At 49.7% G+C, this 16,192-nt stretch overlaps 33 non-coding genes across 33 annotated transcripts; all 33 read left to right on the top strand.

The window, feature by feature from the left end:
* The first annotated feature begins 16 nt into the window (after positions 1-16).
* LOC118943766 lies at positions 17-207 on the top strand. Its single transcript, XR_005039084.1, has one exon. It is a non-coding gene; the product is annotated as a U2 spliceosomal RNA (small nuclear RNA).
* A 447-nt stretch (positions 208-654) lies between these two features.
* Positions 655-771, top strand: LOC118943720. Its single transcript, XR_005039038.1, has one exon. It is a non-coding gene; the product is annotated as a U5 spliceosomal RNA (small nuclear RNA).
* A 252-nt stretch (positions 772-1,023) lies between these two features.
* LOC118943765 lies at positions 1,024-1,214 on the top strand. The gene has a single exon (XR_005039083.1). It is a non-coding gene; the product is annotated as a U2 spliceosomal RNA (small nuclear RNA).
* A 444-nt stretch (positions 1,215-1,658) lies between these two features.
* On the top strand, positions 1,659-1,775 carry LOC118943719. Its single transcript, XR_005039037.1, has one exon. It is a non-coding gene; the product is annotated as a U5 spliceosomal RNA (small nuclear RNA).
* A 244-nt stretch (positions 1,776-2,019) lies between these two features.
* LOC118943764 lies at positions 2,020-2,210 on the top strand. The gene has a single exon (XR_005039082.1). It is a non-coding gene; the product is annotated as a U2 spliceosomal RNA (small nuclear RNA).
* A 408-nt stretch (positions 2,211-2,618) lies between these two features.
* Positions 2,619-2,735, top strand: LOC118943717. Its single transcript, XR_005039035.1, has one exon. It is a non-coding gene; the product is annotated as a U5 spliceosomal RNA (small nuclear RNA).
* A 244-nt stretch (positions 2,736-2,979) lies between these two features.
* On the top strand, positions 2,980-3,170 carry LOC118943763. Its single transcript, XR_005039081.1, has one exon. It is a non-coding gene; the product is annotated as a U2 spliceosomal RNA (small nuclear RNA).
* Positions 3,171-3,630: 460 nt separating this feature from the next.
* LOC118943716 lies at positions 3,631-3,747 on the top strand. The gene has a single exon (XR_005039034.1). It is a non-coding gene; the product is annotated as a U5 spliceosomal RNA (small nuclear RNA).
* Positions 3,748-3,991: 244 nt separating this feature from the next.
* On the top strand, positions 3,992-4,182 carry LOC118943762. The gene has a single exon (XR_005039080.1). It is a non-coding gene; the product is annotated as a U2 spliceosomal RNA (small nuclear RNA).
* A 395-nt stretch (positions 4,183-4,577) lies between these two features.
* LOC118943715 lies at positions 4,578-4,694 on the top strand. The gene has a single exon (XR_005039033.1). It is a non-coding gene; the product is annotated as a U5 spliceosomal RNA (small nuclear RNA).
* A 240-nt stretch (positions 4,695-4,934) lies between these two features.
* Positions 4,935-5,125, top strand: LOC118943761. Its single transcript, XR_005039079.1, has one exon. It is a non-coding gene; the product is annotated as a U2 spliceosomal RNA (small nuclear RNA).
* Positions 5,126-5,534: 409 nt separating this feature from the next.
* Positions 5,535-5,651, top strand: LOC118943714. The gene has a single exon (XR_005039032.1). It is a non-coding gene; the product is annotated as a U5 spliceosomal RNA (small nuclear RNA).
* Positions 5,652-5,891: 240 nt separating this feature from the next.
* LOC118943760 lies at positions 5,892-6,082 on the top strand. Its single transcript, XR_005039078.1, has one exon. It is a non-coding gene; the product is annotated as a U2 spliceosomal RNA (small nuclear RNA).
* A 446-nt stretch (positions 6,083-6,528) lies between these two features.
* On the top strand, positions 6,529-6,645 carry LOC118943713. Its single transcript, XR_005039031.1, has one exon. It is a non-coding gene; the product is annotated as a U5 spliceosomal RNA (small nuclear RNA).
* Positions 6,646-6,885: 240 nt separating this feature from the next.
* On the top strand, positions 6,886-7,076 carry LOC118943759. Its single transcript, XR_005039077.1, has one exon. It is a non-coding gene; the product is annotated as a U2 spliceosomal RNA (small nuclear RNA).
* Positions 7,077-7,536: 460 nt separating this feature from the next.
* On the top strand, positions 7,537-7,653 carry LOC118943712. The gene has a single exon (XR_005039030.1). It is a non-coding gene; the product is annotated as a U5 spliceosomal RNA (small nuclear RNA).
* Positions 7,654-7,893: 240 nt separating this feature from the next.
* On the top strand, positions 7,894-8,084 carry LOC118943758. Its single transcript, XR_005039076.1, has one exon. It is a non-coding gene; the product is annotated as a U2 spliceosomal RNA (small nuclear RNA).
* Positions 8,085-8,525: 441 nt separating this feature from the next.
* Positions 8,526-8,642, top strand: LOC118943711. The gene has a single exon (XR_005039029.1). It is a non-coding gene; the product is annotated as a U5 spliceosomal RNA (small nuclear RNA).
* Positions 8,643-8,882: 240 nt separating this feature from the next.
* Positions 8,883-9,073, top strand: LOC118943757. Its single transcript, XR_005039075.1, has one exon. It is a non-coding gene; the product is annotated as a U2 spliceosomal RNA (small nuclear RNA).
* Positions 9,074-9,521: 448 nt separating this feature from the next.
* Positions 9,522-9,638, top strand: LOC118943710. Its single transcript, XR_005039028.1, has one exon. It is a non-coding gene; the product is annotated as a U5 spliceosomal RNA (small nuclear RNA).
* A 240-nt stretch (positions 9,639-9,878) lies between these two features.
* LOC118943756 lies at positions 9,879-10,069 on the top strand. The gene has a single exon (XR_005039074.1). It is a non-coding gene; the product is annotated as a U2 spliceosomal RNA (small nuclear RNA).
* A 442-nt stretch (positions 10,070-10,511) lies between these two features.
* LOC118943709 lies at positions 10,512-10,628 on the top strand. The gene has a single exon (XR_005039027.1). It is a non-coding gene; the product is annotated as a U5 spliceosomal RNA (small nuclear RNA).
* A 240-nt stretch (positions 10,629-10,868) lies between these two features.
* On the top strand, positions 10,869-11,059 carry LOC118943755. The gene has a single exon (XR_005039073.1). It is a non-coding gene; the product is annotated as a U2 spliceosomal RNA (small nuclear RNA).
* Positions 11,060-11,504: 445 nt separating this feature from the next.
* On the top strand, positions 11,505-11,621 carry LOC118943708. The gene has a single exon (XR_005039026.1). It is a non-coding gene; the product is annotated as a U5 spliceosomal RNA (small nuclear RNA).
* Positions 11,622-11,861: 240 nt separating this feature from the next.
* On the top strand, positions 11,862-12,052 carry LOC118943754. The gene has a single exon (XR_005039072.1). It is a non-coding gene; the product is annotated as a U2 spliceosomal RNA (small nuclear RNA).
* A 441-nt stretch (positions 12,053-12,493) lies between these two features.
* On the top strand, positions 12,494-12,610 carry LOC118943706. Its single transcript, XR_005039024.1, has one exon. It is a non-coding gene; the product is annotated as a U5 spliceosomal RNA (small nuclear RNA).
* Positions 12,611-12,850: 240 nt separating this feature from the next.
* LOC118943753 lies at positions 12,851-13,041 on the top strand. Its single transcript, XR_005039071.1, has one exon. It is a non-coding gene; the product is annotated as a U2 spliceosomal RNA (small nuclear RNA).
* Positions 13,042-13,483: 442 nt separating this feature from the next.
* Positions 13,484-13,600, top strand: LOC118943705. The gene has a single exon (XR_005039023.1). It is a non-coding gene; the product is annotated as a U5 spliceosomal RNA (small nuclear RNA).
* Positions 13,601-13,840: 240 nt separating this feature from the next.
* LOC118943752 lies at positions 13,841-14,031 on the top strand. The gene has a single exon (XR_005039070.1). It is a non-coding gene; the product is annotated as a U2 spliceosomal RNA (small nuclear RNA).
* A 436-nt stretch (positions 14,032-14,467) lies between these two features.
* On the top strand, positions 14,468-14,584 carry LOC118943704. Its single transcript, XR_005039022.1, has one exon. It is a non-coding gene; the product is annotated as a U5 spliceosomal RNA (small nuclear RNA).
* A 240-nt stretch (positions 14,585-14,824) lies between these two features.
* Positions 14,825-15,015, top strand: LOC118943751. Its single transcript, XR_005039069.1, has one exon. It is a non-coding gene; the product is annotated as a U2 spliceosomal RNA (small nuclear RNA).
* Positions 15,016-15,450: 435 nt separating this feature from the next.
* On the top strand, positions 15,451-15,567 carry LOC118943703. Its single transcript, XR_005039021.1, has one exon. It is a non-coding gene; the product is annotated as a U5 spliceosomal RNA (small nuclear RNA).
* A 240-nt stretch (positions 15,568-15,807) lies between these two features.
* On the top strand, positions 15,808-15,998 carry LOC118943750. The gene has a single exon (XR_005039068.1). It is a non-coding gene; the product is annotated as a U2 spliceosomal RNA (small nuclear RNA).
* Positions 15,999-16,192: the final 194 nt, after the last annotated feature.

The raw sequence follows: 16,192 nt of genomic DNA, 5'->3' as shown, positions 1-16,192 counted from the left end.
GTTCCATTTGTGGGTTATCGCTTCTCGGCCTTTTGGCTAAGATCAAGTGTAGTATCTGTTCTTATCAGTTTAATATCTGATACGTCCCCCATCGGGGGACTACATATTAAATGGATTTTTCGAACAGGGAGTCGGAAATGGGGCTTGCTCCGTCCGCTCCACGCATCGACCCGGTATTGCAGTACCTCCGGGAACGGTGCAACACTTTTCTCCCGTTGTCAAGGAAAAATGCAAATTCACAAAGCTATGTAAACAGCTGGCTGGCTAGCTAGCAGAAGAAGAGAAGGAAAAAAACATTCAAACTGAAAGAAAGGCGAAGCGCCCTTCAATGGGGTCCCCCGTTTCCCGCCATTTTACTTAAAAAAAAAAAAAAAAAAAAAGAATTGGGGCCAGGATTGTGTGTGTGTGTCTCTCTCTCTCTCTCTCTCTCTCTCTCTCTCTCTCTCTCTCTCTCTCTCTCTCTCTCTCTCTCTCTCTCTCTCTCTCTCTCTCTCTCTCTCTCTCTCTCTCTCTCTCTCTGTGTGTGTCTGCGACCTTCTTTTTATCCACAGACAGCCCTCCAAAACTTGGAAGAGTGGGTTCCGGGAGCACCCGCGGGAACCCTGCCTAGAGTGCACAGAGTGTGTCTCGGGCCCCGACCTCTTGACTTCCATATGACTCTGGTTTCTCTTCATTACGCACAAGCCTTTCGCCTTTTACTAAAGACTTCCGTGGAGAGGAACACTTACGAGTTCCACGTATTTTTGGAGCGGCTTTGCTTCTTGCAGAGCCCGGTATCTTGTTTCAAGAGAAATTGACAGAGATGGGCCAGGATAGTGACTTAAAGACGCATTAGCGACTTTTTCCAAAAAACACCTGCCTGTTTGTTGCCAGGGAAACGGTGGGTGGGTGGGTGGGTGGGTGGGTGGGTGGTTGAGTGAGTGGGGGTTGGAGGGAGAGAGGAGCTGGCTTTTGCCAACCCACCCGCTGGGGTCTGTCGAGACCCCCGGGGGTCCGGCGGTTTCAGGGTTCCATTTGTGGGTTATCGCTTCTCGGCCTTTTGGCTAAGATCAAGTGTAGTATCTGTTCTTATCAGTTTAATATCTGATACGTCCCCCATCGGGGGACTACATATTAAATGGATTTTTCGAACAGGGAGTCGGAAATGGGGCTTGCTCCGTCCGCTCCACGCATCGACCCGGTATTGCAGTACCTCCGGGAACGGTGCAACACTTTTCTCCCGTTGTCAAGGAAAAATGCAGATTCACAAAGCTATGTAAACAGCTGGCTGGCTAGCTAGCAGAAGAAGAGAAGGAAAAAAACATTCAAACTGAAAGAAAGGCGAAGCGCCCTTCAATGGGGTCCCCCGTTTCCCGCCATTTTACTTAAAAAAAAAAAAAAAAAAAAAAGAATTGGGGCCAGGATTGTGTGTGTGTGTGTCTCTCTCTCTCTCTCTCTCTCTCTCTCTCTCTCTCTCTCTCTCTCTCTCTCTCTCTCTCTCTCTCTCTCTCTCTCTCTCTCTCTCTCTCTCTCTCTCTCTCTCTGTGTGTGTCTGCGACCTTCTTTTTATCCACAGACAGCCCTCCAAAACTTGGAAGAGTGGGTTCCGGGAGCACCCGCGGGAACCCTGCCTAGAGTGCACAGAGTGTGTCTCGGGCCCCGACCTCTTGACTTCCATATGACTCTGGTTTCTCTTCATTACGCACAAGCCTTTCGCCTTTTACTAAAGACTTCCGTGGAGAGGAACACTTACGAGTTCCACGTATTTTTGGAGCGGCTTTGCTTCTTGCAGAGCCCGGTATCTTGTTTCAAGAGAAATTGACAGAGATGGGCCAGGATAGTGACTTAAAGACGCATTAGCGACTTTTTCCAAAAAACACCTGCCTGTTTGTTGCCAGGGAAACGGTGGGTGGGTGGGTGGGTGGGTGGTTGAGTGAGTGGGGGTTGGAGGGAGAGAGGAGCTGGCTTTTGCCAACCCACCCGCTGGGGTCTGTCGAGACCCCCGGGGGTCCGGCGGTTTCAGGGTTCCATTTGTGGGTTATCGCTTCTCGGCCTTTTGGCTAAGATCAAGTGTAGTATCTGTTCTTATCAGTTTAATATCTGATACGTCCCCCATCGGGGGACTACATATTAAATGGATTTTTCGAACAGGGAGTCGGAAATGGGGCTTGCTCCGTCCGCTCCACGCATCGACCCGGTATTGCAGTACCTCCGGGAACGGTGCAACACTTTTCTCCCGTTGTCAAGGAAAAATGCAAATTCACAAAGCTATGTAAACAGCTGGCTGGCTAGCTAGCAGAAGAAGAGAAGGAAAAAAACATTCAAACTGAAAGAAAGGCGAAGCGCCCTTCAATGGGGTCCCCCGTTTCCCGCCATTTTACTTAAAAAAAAAAAAAAAAAAAAAAGAATTGGGGCCAGGATTGTGTGTGTGTGTCTCTCTCTCTCTCTCTCTCTCTCTCTCTCTCTCTCTCTCTCTCTCTCTCTCTCTCTCTCTCTCTCTCTCTGTGTGTGTCTGCGACCTTCTTTTTATCCACAGACAGCCCTCCAAAACTTGGAAGAGTGGGTTCCGGGAGCACCCGCGGGAACCCTGCCTAGAGTGCACAGAGTGTGTCTCGGGCCCCGACCTCTTGACTTCCATATGACTCTGGTTTCTCTTCATTACGCACAAGCCTTTCGCCTTTTACTAAAGACTTCCGTGGAGAGGAACACTTACGAGTTCCACGTATTTTTGGAGCGGCTTTGCTTCTTGCAGAGCCCGGTATCTTGTTTCAAGAGAAATTGACAGAGATGGGCCAGGATAGTGACTTAAAGACGCATTAGCGACTTTTTCCAAAAAACACCTGCCTGTTTGTTGCCAGGGAAACGGTGGGTGGGTGGGTGGGTGGGTGGTTGAGTGAGTGGGGGTTGGAGGGAGAGAGGAGCTGGCTTTTGCCAACCCACCCGCTGGGGTCTGTCGAGACCCCCGGGGGTCCGGCGGTTTCAGGGTTCCATTTGTGGGTTATCGCTTCTCGGCCTTTTGGCTAAGATCAAGTGTAGTATCTGTTCTTATCAGTTTAATATCTGATACGTCCCCCATCGGGGGACTACATATTAAATGGATTTTTCGAACAGGGAGTCGGAAATGGGGCTTGCTCCGTCCGCTCCACGCATCGACCCGGTATTGCAGTACCTCCGGGAACGGTGCAACACTTTTCTCCCGTTGTCAAGGAAAAATGCAGATTCACAAAGCTATGTAAACAGCTGGCTGGCTAGCTAGCAGAAGAAGAGAAGGAAAAAAACATTCAAACTGAAAGAAAGGCGAAGCGCCCTTCAATGGGGTCCCCCGTTTCCCGCCATTTTACTTAAAAAAAAAAAAAAAAAAAAAAGAATTGGGGCCAGGATTGTGTGTGTGTGTGTCTCTCTCTCTCTCTCTCTCTCTCTCTCTCTCTCTCTCTCTCTCTCTCTCTCTCTCTCTCTCTCTCTCTCTCTCTCTCTCTCTCTCTCTCTCTCTCTCTCTCTCTCTCTCTCTCTCTCTCTGTGTGTGTCTGCGACCTTCTTTTTATCCACAGACAGCCCTCCAAAACTTGGAAGAGTGGGTTCCGGGAGCACCCGCGGGAACCCTGCCTAGAGTGCACAGAGTGTGTCTCGGGCCCCGACCTCTTGACTTCCATATGACTCTGGTTTCTCTTCATTACGCACAAGCCTTTCGCCTTTTACTAAAGACTTCCGTGGAGAGGAACACTTACGAGTTCCACGTATTTTTGGAGCGGCTTTGCTTCTTGCAGAGCCCGGTATCTTGTTTCAAGAGAAATTGACAGAGATGGGCCAGGATAGTGACTTAAAGACGCATTAGCGACTTTTTCCAAAAAACACCTGCCTGTTTGTTGCCAGGGAAACGGTGGGTGGGTGGGTGGGTGGGTGGTTGAGTGAGTGGGGGTTGGAGGGAGAGAGGAGCTGGCTTTTGCCAACCCACCCGCTGGGGTCTGTCGAGACCCCCGGGGGTCCGGCGGTTTCAGGGTTCCATTTGTGGGTTATCGCTTCTCGGCCTTTTGGCTAAGATCAAGTGTAGTATCTGTTCTTATCAGTTTAATATCTGATACGTCCCCCATCGGGGGACTACATATTAAATGGATTTTTCGAACAGGGAGTCGGAAATGGGGCTTGCTCCGTCCGCTCCACGCATCGACCCGGTATTGCAGTACCTCCGGGAACGGTGCAACACTTTTCTCCCGTTGTCAAGGAAAAATGCAAATTCACAAAGCTATGTAAACAGCTGGCTGGCTAGCTAGCAGAAGAAGAGAAGGAAAAAAACATTCAAACTGAAAGAAAGGCGAAGCGCCCTTCAATGGGGTCCCCCGTTTCCCGCCATTTTACTTAAAAAAAAAAAAAAAAAAAAAAAAAAAGAATTGGGGCCAGGATTGTGTGTGTCTCTCTCTCTCTCTCTCTCTCTCTCTCTCTCTCTCTCTCTCTCTCTCTCTCTCTCTCTCTGTGTCTGCGACCTTCTTTTTATCCACAGACAGCCCTCCAAAACTTGGAAGAGTGGGTTCCGGGAGCACCCGCGGGAACCCTGCCTAGAGTGCACAGAGTGTGTCTCGGGCCCCGACCTCTTGACTTCCATATGACTCTGGTTTCTCTTCATTACGCACAAGCCTTTCGCCTTTTACTAAAGACTTCCGTGGAGAGGAACACTTACGAGTTCCACGTATTTTTGGAGCGGCTTTGCTTCTTGCAGAGCCCGGTATCTTGTTTCAAGAGAAATTGACAGAGATGGGCCAGGATAGTGACTTACAGACGCATTAGCGACTTTTTCCAAAAAACACCTGCCTGTTTGTTGCCAGGGAAACAGTGGGTGGGTGGGTGGGTGGGTGGGTGGGTGGGGGTTGGAGGGAGAGAGGAGCTGGCTTTTGCCAACCCACCCGCTGGGGTCTGTCGAGACCCCCGGGGGTCCGGCGGTTTCAGGGTTCCATTTGTGGGTTATCGCTTCTCGGCCTTTTGGCTAAGATCAAGTGTAGTATCTGTTCTTATCAGTTTAATATCTGATACGTCCCCCATCGGGGGACTACATATTAAATGGATTTTTCGAACAGGGAGTCGGAAATGGGGCTTGCTCCGTCCGCTCCACGCATCGACCCGGTATTGCAGTACCTCCGGGAACGGTGCAACACTTTTCTCCCGTTGTCAAGGAAAAATGTAAATTCACAAAGCTATGTAAACAGCTGGCTGGCTGGCTAGCTAGCTAGCTAGCTAGCAGAAGAAGAGAAGGAAAGAAACATTCAAACTGAAAGAAAGGCGAAGCGCCCTTCAATGGGGTCCCCCGTTTCCCGCCATTTTACTTAAAAAAAAAAAAAAAAAAAAAAAAAAAAAAAGAATTGGGGCCAGGATTGTGTGTGTCTCTCTCTCTCTCTCTCTCTCTCTCTCTCTCTCTCTCTCTCTCTCTCTCTCTCTGTGTCTGCGACCTTCTTTTTATCCACAGACAGCCCTCCAAAACTTGGAAGAGTGGGTTCCGGGAGCACCCGCGGGAACCCTGCCTAGAGTGCACAGAGTGTGTCTCGGGCCCCGACCTCTTGACTTCCATATGACTCTGGTTTCTCTTCATTACGCACAAGCCTTTCGCCTTTTACTAAAGACTTCCGTGGAGAGGAACACTTACGAGTTCCACGTATTTTTGGAGCGGCTTTGCTTCTTGCAGAGCCCGGTATCTTGTTTCAAGAGAAATTGACAGAGATGGGCCAGGATAGTGACTTACAGACGCATTAGCGACTTTTTCCAAAAAACACCTGCCTGTTTGTTGCCAGGGAAACAGTGGGTGGGTGGGTGGGTGGGTGGGTGGGTGGGGGTTGGAGGGAGAGAGGAGCTGGCTTTTGCCAACCCACCCGCTGGGGTCTGTCGAGACCCCCGGGGGTCCGGCGGTTTCAGGGTTCCATTTGTGGGTTATCGCTTCTCGGCCTTTTGGCTAAGATCAAGTGTAGTATCTGTTCTTATCAGTTTAATATCTGATACGTCCCCCATCGGGGGACTACATATTAAATGGATTTTTCGAACAGGGAGTCGGAAATGGGGCTTGCTCCGTCCGCTCCACGCATCGACCCGGTATTGCAGTACCTCCGGGAACGGTGCAACACTTTTCTCCCGTTGTCAAGGAAAAATGTAAATTCACAAAGCTATGTAAACAGCTGGCTGGCTGGCTAGCTAGCTAGCTAGCTAGCAGAAGAAGAGAAGGAAAGAAACATTCAAACTGAAAGAAAGGCGAAGCGCCCTTCAATGGGGTCCCCCGTTTCCCGCCATTTTACTTAAAAAAAAAAAAAAAAAAAAAAAAAAAAAAAAAAGAATTGGGGCCAGGATTGTGTGTGTCTCTCTCTCTCTCTCTCTCTCTCTCTCTCTCTCTCTCTCTCTCTCTCTCTCTCTCTCTCTCTCTCTCTCTCTCTCTCTCTCTCTCTCTGTGTCTGCGACCTTCTTTTTATCCACAGACAGCCCTCCAAAACTTGGAAGAGTGGGTTCCGGGAGCACCCGCGGGAACCCTGCCTAGAGTGCACAGAGTGTGTCTCGGGCCCCGACCTCTTGACTTCCATATGACTCTGGTTTCTCTTCATTACGCACAAGCCTTTCGCCTTTTACTAAAGACTTCCGTGGAGAGGAACACTTACGAGTTCCACGTATTTTTGGAGCGGCTTTGCTTCTTGCAGAGCCCGGTATCTTGTTTCAAGAGAAATTGACAGAGATGGGCCAGGATAGTGACTTACAGACGCATTAGCGACTTTTTCCAAAAAACACCTGCCTGTTTGTTGCCAGGGAAACAGTGGGTGGGTGGGTGGGTGGGTGGGTGGGTGGGGGTTGGAGGGAGAGAGGAGCTGGCTTTTGCCAACCCACCCGCTGGGGTCTGTCGAGACCCCCGGGGGTCCGGCGGTTTCAGGGTTCCATTTGTGGGTTATCGCTTCTCGGCCTTTTGGCTAAGATCAAGTGTAGTATCTGTTCTTATCAGTTTAATATCTGATACGTCCCCCATCGGGGGACTACATATTAAATGGATTTTTCGAACAGGGAGTCGGAAATGGGGCTTGCTCCGTCCGCTCCACGCATCGACCCGGTATTGCAGTACCTCCGGGAACGGTGCAACACTTTTCTCCCGTTGTCAAGGAAAAATGTAAATTCACAAAGCTATGTAAACAGCTGGCTGGCTGGCTAGCTAGCTAGCTAGCTAGCAGAAGAAGAGAAGGAAAGAAACATTCAAACTGAAAGAAAGGCGAAGCGCCCTTCAATGGGGTCCCCCGTTTCCCGCCATTTTACTTAAAAAAAAAAAAAAAAAAAAAAAAAAAAAAAAGAATTGGGGCCAGGATTGTGTGTGTCTCTCTCTCTCTCTCTCTCTCTCTCTCTCTCTCTCTCTCTCTCTCTCTCTCTCTCTCTCTCTCTCTCTCTCTCTCTCTCTCTCTCTCTCTCTCTCTCTCTCTCTGTGTCTGCGACCTTCTTTTTATCCACAGACAGCCCTCCAAAACTTGGAAGAGTGGGTTCCGGGAGCACCCGCGGGAACCCTGCCTAGAGTGCACAGAGTGTGTCTCGGGCCCCGACCTCTTGACTTCCATATGACTCTGGTTTCTCTTCATTACGCACAAGCCTTTCGCCTTTTACTAAAGACTTCCGTGGAGAGGAACACTTACGAGTTCCACGTATTTTTGGAGCGGCTTTGCTTCTTGCAGAGCCCGGTATCTTGTTTCAAGAGAAATTGACAGAGATGGGCCAGGATAGTGACTTACAGACGCATTAGCGACTTTTTCCAAAAAACACCTGCCTGTTTGTTGCCAGGGAAACAGTGGGTGGGTGGGTGGGTGGGTGGGTGGGTGGGGGTTGGAGGGAGAGAGGAGCTGGCTTTTGCCAACCCACCCGCTGGGGTCTGTCGAGACCCCCGGGGGTCCGGCGGTTTCAGGGTTCCATTTGTGGGTTATCGCTTCTCGGCCTTTTGGCTAAGATCAAGTGTAGTATCTGTTCTTATCAGTTTAATATCTGATACGTCCCCCATCGGGGGACTACATATTAAATGGATTTTTCGAACAGGGAGTCGGAAATGGGGCTTGCTCCGTCCGCTCCACGCATCGACCCGGTATTGCAGTACCTCCGGGAACGGTGCAACACTTTTCTCCCGTTGTCAAGGAAAAATGTAAATTCACAAAGCTATGTAAACAGCTGGCTGGCTGGCTAGCTAGCTAGCTAGCTAGCAGAAGAAGAGAAGGAAAGAAACATTCAAACTGAAAGAAAGGCGAAGCGCCCTTCAATGGGGTCCCCCGTTTCCCGCCATTTTACTTAAAAAAAAAAAAAAAAAAAAAAAAAAAAAAAAAGAATTGGGGCCAGGATTGTGTGTGTCTCTCTCTCTCTCTCTCTCTCTCTCTCTCTCTCTCTCTCTCTCTCTCTCTCTCTCTCTCTCTCTCTCTCTCTCTCTCTCTCTCTGTGTCTGCGACCTTCTTTTTATCCACAGACAGCCCTCCAAAACTTGGAAGAGTGGGTTCCGGGAGCACCCGCGGGAACCCTGCCTAGAGTGCACAGAGTGTGTCTCGGGCCCCGACCTCTTGACTTCCATATGACTCTGGTTTCTCTTCATTACGCACAAGCCTTTCGCCTTTTACTAAAGACTTCCGTGGAGAGGAACACTTACGAGTTCCACGTATTTTTGGAGCGGCTTTGCTTCTTGCAGAGCCCGGTATCTTGTTTCAAGAGAAATTGACAGAGATGGGCCAGGATAGTGACTTACAGACGCATTAGCGACTTTTTCCAAAAAACACCTGCCTGTTTGTTGCCAGGGAAACAGTGGGTGGGTGGGTGGGTGGGTGGGTGGGTGGGGGTTGGAGGGAGAGAGGAGCTGGCTTTTGCCAACCCACCCGCTGGGGTCTGTCGAGACCCCCGGGGGTCCGGCGGTTTCAGGGTTCCATTTGTGGGTTATCGCTTCTCGGCCTTTTGGCTAAGATCAAGTGTAGTATCTGTTCTTATCAGTTTAATATCTGATACGTCCCCCATCGGGGGACTACATATTAAATGGATTTTTCGAACAGGGAGTCGGAAATGGGGCTTGCTCCGTCCGCTCCACGCATCGACCCGGTATTGCAGTACCTCCGGGAACGGTGCAACACTTTTCTCCCGTTGTCAAGGAAAAATGTAAATTCACAAAGCTATGTAAACAGCTGGCTGGCTGGCTAGCTAGCTAGCTAGCTAGCAGAAGAAGAGAAGGAAAGAAACATTCAAACTGAAAGAAAGGCGAAGCGCCCTTCAATGGGGTCCCCCGTTTCCCGCCATTTTACTTAAAAAAAAAAAAAAAAAAAAAAAAAAAAAAAAAAGAATTGGGGCCAGGATTGTGTGTGTCTCTCTCTCTCTCTCTCTCTCTCTCTCTCTCTCTCTCTCTCTCTCTCTCTCTCTCTCTCTCTCTCTCTCTCTCTCTCTCTCTCTCTCTCTGTGTCTGCGACCTTCTTTTTATCCACAGACAGCCCTCCAAAACTTGGAAGAGTGGGTTCCGGGAGCACCCGCGGGAACCCTGCCTAGAGTGCACAGAGTGTGTCTCGGGCCCCGACCTCTTGACTTCCATATGACTCTGGTTTCTCTTCATTACGCACAAGCCTTTCGCCTTTTACTAAAGACTTCCGTGGAGAGGAACACTTACGAGTTCCACGTATTTTTGGAGCGGCTTTGCTTCTTGCAGAGCCCGGTATCTTGTTTCAAGAGAAATTGACAGAGATGGGCCAGGATAGTGACTTACAGACGCATTAGCGACTTTTTCCAAAAAACACCTGCCTGTTTGTTGCCAGGGAAACAGTGGGTGGGTGGGTGGGTGGGTGGGTGGGTGGGGGTTGGAGGGAGAGAGGAGCTGGCTTTTGCCAACCCACCCGCTGGGGTCTGTCGAGACCCCCGGGGGTCCGGCGGTTTCAGGGTTCCATTTGTGGGTTATCGCTTCTCGGCCTTTTGGCTAAGATCAAGTGTAGTATCTGTTCTTATCAGTTTAATATCTGATACGTCCCCCATCGGGGGACTACATATTAAATGGATTTTTCGAACAGGGAGTCGGAAATGGGGCTTGCTCCGTCCGCTCCACGCATCGACCCGGTATTGCAGTACCTCCGGGAACGGTGCAACACTTTTCTCCCGTTGTCAAGGAAAAATGTAAATTCACAAAGCTATGTAAACAGCTGGCTGGCTGGCTAGCTAGCTAGCTAGCTAGCAGAAGAAGAGAAGGAAAGAAACATTCAAACTGAAAGAAAGGCGAAGCGCCCTTCAATGGGGTCCCCCGTTTCCCGCCATTTTACTTAAAAAAAAAAAAAAAAAAAAAAAAAAAAAAAAAAGAATTGGGGCCAGGATTGTGTGTGTCTCTCTCTCTCTCTCTCTCTCTCTCTCTCTCTCTCTCTCTCTCTCTCTCTCTCTCTCTCTCTCTCTCTCTCTCTCTCTCTCTCTGTGTCTGCGACCTTCTTTTTATCCACAGACAGCCCTCCAAAACTTGGAAGAGTGGGTTCCGGGAGCACCCGCGGGAACCCTGCCTAGAGTGCACAGAGTGTGTCTCGGGCCCCGACCTCTTGACTTCCATATGACTCTGGTTTCTCTTCATTACGCACAAGCCTTTCGCCTTTTACTAAAGACTTCCGTGGAGAGGAACACTTACGAGTTCCACGTATTTTTGGAGCGGCTTTGCTTCTTGCAGAGCCCGGTATCTTGTTTCAAGAGAAATTGACAGAGATGGGCCAGGATAGTGACTTACAGACGCATTAGCGACTTTTTCCAAAAAACACCTGCCTGTTTGTTGCCAGGGAAACAGTGGGTGGGTGGGTGGGTGGGTGGGTGGGTGGGGGTTGGAGGGAGAGAGGAGCTGGCTTTTGCCAACCCACCCGCTGGGGTCTGTCGAGACCCCCGGGGGTCCGGCGGTTTCAGGGTTCCATTTGTGGGTTATCGCTTCTCGGCCTTTTGGCTAAGATCAAGTGTAGTATCTGTTCTTATCAGTTTAATATCTGATACGTCCCCCATCGGGGGACTACATATTAAATGGATTTTTCGAACAGGGAGTCGGAAATGGGGCTTGCTCCGTCCGCTCCACGCATCGACCCGGTATTGCAGTACCTCCGGGAACGGTGCAACACTTTTCTCCCGTTGTCAAGGAAAAATGTAAATTCACAAAGCTATGTAAACAGCTGGCTGGCTGGCTAGCTAGCTAGCTAGCTAGCAGAAGAAGAGAAGGAAAGAAACATTCAAACTGAAAGAAAGGCGAAGCGCCCTTCAATGGGGTCCCCCGTTTCCCGCCATTTTACTTAAAAAAAAAAAAAAAAAAAAAAAAAAAAAAAAAAAGAATTGGGGCCAGGATTGTGTGTGTCTCTCTCTCTCTCTCTCTCTCTCTCTCTCTCTCTCTCTCTCTCTCTCTCTCTCTCTCTCTCTCTCTCTCTCTCTCTCTCTCTCTCTGTGTCTGCGACCTTCTTTTTATCCACAGACAGCCCTCCAAAACTTGGAAGAGTGGGTTCCGGGAGCACCCGCGGGAACCCTGCCTAGAGTGCACAGAGTGTGTCTCGGGCCCCGACCTCTTGACTTCCATATGACTCTGGTTTCTCTTCATTACGCACAAGCCTTTCGCCTTTTACTAAAGACTTCCGTGGAGAGGAACACTTACGAGTTCCACGTATTTTTGGAGCGGCTTTGCTTCTTGCAGAGCCCGGTATCTTGTTTCAAGAGAAATTGACAGAGATGGGCCAGGATAGTGACTTACAGACGCATTAGCGACTTTTTCCAAAAAACACCTGCCTGTTTGTTGCCAGGGAAACAGTGGGTGGGTGGGTGGGTGGGTGGGTGGGTGGGGGTTGGAGGGAGAGAGGAGCTGGCTTTTGCCAACCCACCCGCTGGGGTCTGTCGAGACCCCCGGGGGTCCGGCGGTTTCAGGGTTCCATTTGTGGGTTATCGCTTCTCGGCCTTTTGGCTAAGATCAAGTGTAGTATCTGTTCTTATCAGTTTAATATCTGATACGTCCCCCATCGGGGGACTACATATTAAATGGATTTTTCGAACAGGGAGTCGGAAATGGGGCTTGCTCCGTCCGCTCCACGCATCGACCCGGTATTGCAGTACCTCCGGGAACGGTGCAACACTTTTCTCCCGTTGTCAAGGAAAAATGTAAATTCACAAAGCTATGTAAACAGCTGGCTGGCTGGCTAGCTAGCTAGCTAGCTAGCAGAAGAAGAGAAGGAAAGAAACATTCAAACTGAAAGAAAGGCGAAGCGCCCTTCAATGGGGTCCCCCGTTTCCCGCCATTTTACTTAAAAAAAAAAAAAAAAAAAAAAAAAAAAAAAAAGAATTGGGGCCAGGATTGTGTGTGTCTCTCTCTCTCTCTCTCTCTCTCTCTCTCTCTCTCTCTCTCTCTCTCTCTCTCTCTCTCTCTCTCTCTCTCTCTCTCTCTCTCTGTGTCTGCGACCTTCTTTTTATCCACAGACAGCCCTCCAAAACTTGGAAGAGTGGGTTCCGGGAGCACCCGCGGGAACCCTGCCTAGAGTGCACAGAGTGTGTCTCGGGCCCCGACCTCTTGACTTCCATATGACTCTGGTTTCTCTTCATTACGCACAAGCCTTTCGCCTTTTACTAAAGACTTCCGTGGAGAGGAACACTTACGAGTTCCACGTATTTTTGGAGCGGCTTTGCTTCTTGCAGAGCCCGGTATCTTGTTTCAAGAGAAATTGACAGAGATGGGCCAGGATAGTGACTTACAGACGCATTAGCGACTTTTTCCAAAAAACACCTGCCTGTTTGTTGCCAGGGAAACAGTGGGTGGGTGGGTGGGTGGGTGGGTGGGTGGGGGTTGGAGGGAGAGAGGAGCTGGCTTTTGCCAACCCACCCGCTGGGGTCTGTCGAGACCCCCGGGGGTCCGGCGGTTTCAGGGTTCCATTTGTGGGTTATCGCTTCTCGGCCTTTTGGCTAAGATCAAGTGTAGTATCTGTTCTTATCAGTTTAATATCTGATACGTCCCCCATCGGGGGACTACATATTAAATGGATTTTTCGAACAGGGAGTCGGAAATGGGGCTTGCTCCGTCCGCTCCACGCATCGACCCGGTATTGCAGTACCTCCGGGAACGGTGCAACACTTTTCTCCCGTTGTCAAGGAAAAATGTAAATTCACAAAGCTATGTAAACAGCTGGCTGGCTGGCTAGCTAGCTAGCTAGCTAGCAGAAGAAGAGAAGGAAAGAAACATTCAAACTGAAAGAAAGGCGAAGCGCCCTTCAATGGGGTCCCCCGTTTCCCGCCATTTTACTTAAAAAAAAAAAAAAAAAAAAAAAAAAAAAAAAAAGAATTGGGGCCAGGATTGTGTGTGTCTCTCTCTCTCTCTCTCTCTCTCTCTCTCTCTCTCTCTCTCTCTCTCTCTCTCTCTCTCTCTCTCTCTCTCTCTCTCTCTCTCTGTGTCTGCGACCTTCTTTTTATCCACAGACAGCCCTCCAAAACTTGGAAGAGTGGGTTCCGGGAGCACCCGCGGGAACCCTGCCTAGAGTGCACAGAGTGTGTCTCGGGCCCCGACCTCTTGACTTCCATATGACTCTGGTTTCTCTTCATTACGCACAAGCCTTTCGCCTTTTACTAAAGACTTCCGTGGAGAGGAACACTTACGAGTTCCACGTATTTTTGGAGCGGCTTTGCTTCTTGCAGAGCCCGGTATCTTGTTTCAAGAGAAATTGACAGAGATGGGCCAGGATAGTGACTTACAGACGCATTAGCGACTTTTTCCAAAAAACACCTGCCTGTTTGTTGCCAGGGAAACAGTGGGTGGGTGGGTGGGTGGGTGGGTGGGTGGGGGTTGGAGGGAGAGAGGAGCTGGCTTTTGCCAACCCACCCGCTGGGGTCTGTCGAGACCCCCGGGGGTCCGGCGGTTTCAGGGTTCCATTTGTGGGTTATCGCTTCTCGGCCTTTTGGCTAAGATCAAGTGTAGTATCTGTTCTTATCAGTTTAATATCTGATACGTCCCCCATCGGGGGACTACATATTAAATGGATTTTTCGAACAGGGAGTCGGAAATGGGGCTTGCTCCGTCCGCTCCACGCATCGACCCGGTATTGCAGTACCTCCGGGAACGGTGCAACACTTTTCTCCCGTTGTCAAGGAAAAATGTAAATTCACAAAGCTATGTAAACAGCTGGCTGGCTGGCTAGCTAGCTAGCTAGCTAGCAGAAGAAGAGAAGGAAAGAAACATTCAAACTGAAAGAAAGGCGAAGCGCCCTTCAATGGGGTCCCCCGTTTCCCGCCATTTTACTTAAAAAAAAAAAAAAAAAAAAAAAAAAAAAAAAGAATTGGGGCCAGGATTGTGTGTGTCTCTCTCTCTCTCTCTCTCTCTCTCTCTCTCTCTCTCTCTCTCTCTCTCTCTCTCTCTCTCTCTCTCTCTCTCTCTCTCTGTGTCTGCGACCTTCTTTTTATCCACAGACAGCCCTCCAAAACTTGGAAGAGTGGGTTCCGGGAGCACCCGCGGGAACCCTGCCTAGAGTGCACAGAGTGTGTCTCGGGCCCCGACCTCTTGACTTCCATATGACTCTGGTTTCTCTTCATTACGCACAAGCCTTTCGCCTTTTACTAAAGACTTCCGTGGAGAGGAACACTTACGAGTTCCACGTATTTTTGGAGCGGCTTTGCTTCTTGCAGAGCCCGGTATCTTGTTTCAAGAGAAATTGACAGAGATGGGCCAGGATAGTGACTTACAGACGCATTAGCGACTTTTTCCAAAAAACACCTGCCTGTTTGTTGCCAGGGAAACAGTGGGTGGGTGGGTGGGTGGGTGGGTGGGTGGGGGTTGGAGGGAGAGAGGAGCTGGCTTTTGCCAACCCACCCGCTGGGGTCTGTCGAGACCCCCGGGGGTCCGGCGGTTTCAGGGTTCCATTTGTGGGTTATCGCTTCTCGGCCTTTTGGCTAAGATCAAGTGTAGTATCTGTTCTTATCAGTTTAATATCTGATACGTCCCCCATCGGGGGACTACATATTAAATGGATTTTTCGAACAGGGAGTCGGAAATGGGGCTTGCTCCGTCCGCTCCACGCATCGACCCGGTATTGCAGTACCTCCGGGAACGGTGCAACACTTTTCTCCCGTTGTCAAGGAAAAATGTAAATTCACAAAGCTATGTAAACAGCTGGCTGGCTGGCTAGCTAGCTAGCTAGCTAGCAGAAGAAGAGAAGGAAAGAAACATTCAAACTGAAAGAAAGGCGAAGCGCCCTTCAATGGGGTCCCCCGTTTCCCGCCATTTTACTTAAAAAAAAAAAAAAAAAAAAAAAAAAAAAAAAAGAATTGGGGCCAGGATTGTGTGTGTCTCTCTCTCTCTCTCTCTCTCTCTCTCTCTCTCTCTCTCTCTCTCTCTCTCTCTCTCTCTCTCTCTCTCTCTCTCTCTGTGTCTGCGACCTTCTTTTTATCCACAGACAGCCCTCCAAAACTTGGAAGAGTGGGTTCCGGGAGCACCCGCGGGAACCCTGCCTAGAGTGCACAGAGTGTGTCTCGGGCCCCGACCTCTTGACTTCCATATGACTCTGGTTTCTCTTCATTACGCACAAGCCTTTCGCCTTTTACTAAAGACTTCCGTGGAGAGGAACACTTACGAGTTCCACGTATTTTTGGAGCGGCTTTGCTTCTTGCAGAGCCCGGTATCTTGTTTCAAGAGAAATTGACAGAGATGGGCCAGGATAGTGACTTACAGACGCATTAGCGACTTTTTCCAAAAAACACCTGCCTGTTTGTTGCCAGGGAAACAGTGGGTGGGTGGGTGGGTGGGTGGGTGGGTGGGGGTTGGAGGGAGAGAGGAGCTGGCTTTTGCCAACCCACCCGCTGGGGTCTGTCGAGACCCCCGGGGGTCCGGCGGTTTCAGGGTTCCATTTGTGGGTTATCGCTTCTCGGCCTTTTGGCTAAGATCAAGTGTAGTATCTGTTCTTATCAGTTTAATATCTGATACGTCCCCCATCGGGGGACTACATATTAAATGGATTTTTCGAACAGGGAGTCGGAAATGGGGCTTGCTCCGTCCGCTCCACGCATCGACCCGGTATTGCAGTACCTCCGGGAACGGTGCAACACTTTTCTCCCGTTGTCAAGGAAAAATGTAAATTCACAAAGCTATGTAAACAGCTGGCTGGCTGGCTAGCTAGCTAGCTAGCTAGCAGAAGAAGAGAAGGAAAGAAACATTCAAACTGAAAGAAAGGCGAAGCGCCCTTCAATGGGGTCCCCCGTTTCCCGCCATTTTACTTAAAAAAAAAAAAAAAAAAAAAAAAAA

Source organism: Oncorhynchus mykiss, chromosome 22 (assembly GCF_013265735.2).
Source record: "Oncorhynchus mykiss isolate Arlee chromosome 22, USDA_OmykA_1.1, whole genome shotgun sequence".
Lineage (NCBI taxonomy): Eukaryota > Metazoa > Chordata > Actinopteri > Salmoniformes > Salmonidae > Oncorhynchus > Oncorhynchus mykiss.
Note: the sequence above shows the minus strand (reverse complement) of the source record. Positions and strands in the feature narration are given on the sequence as shown.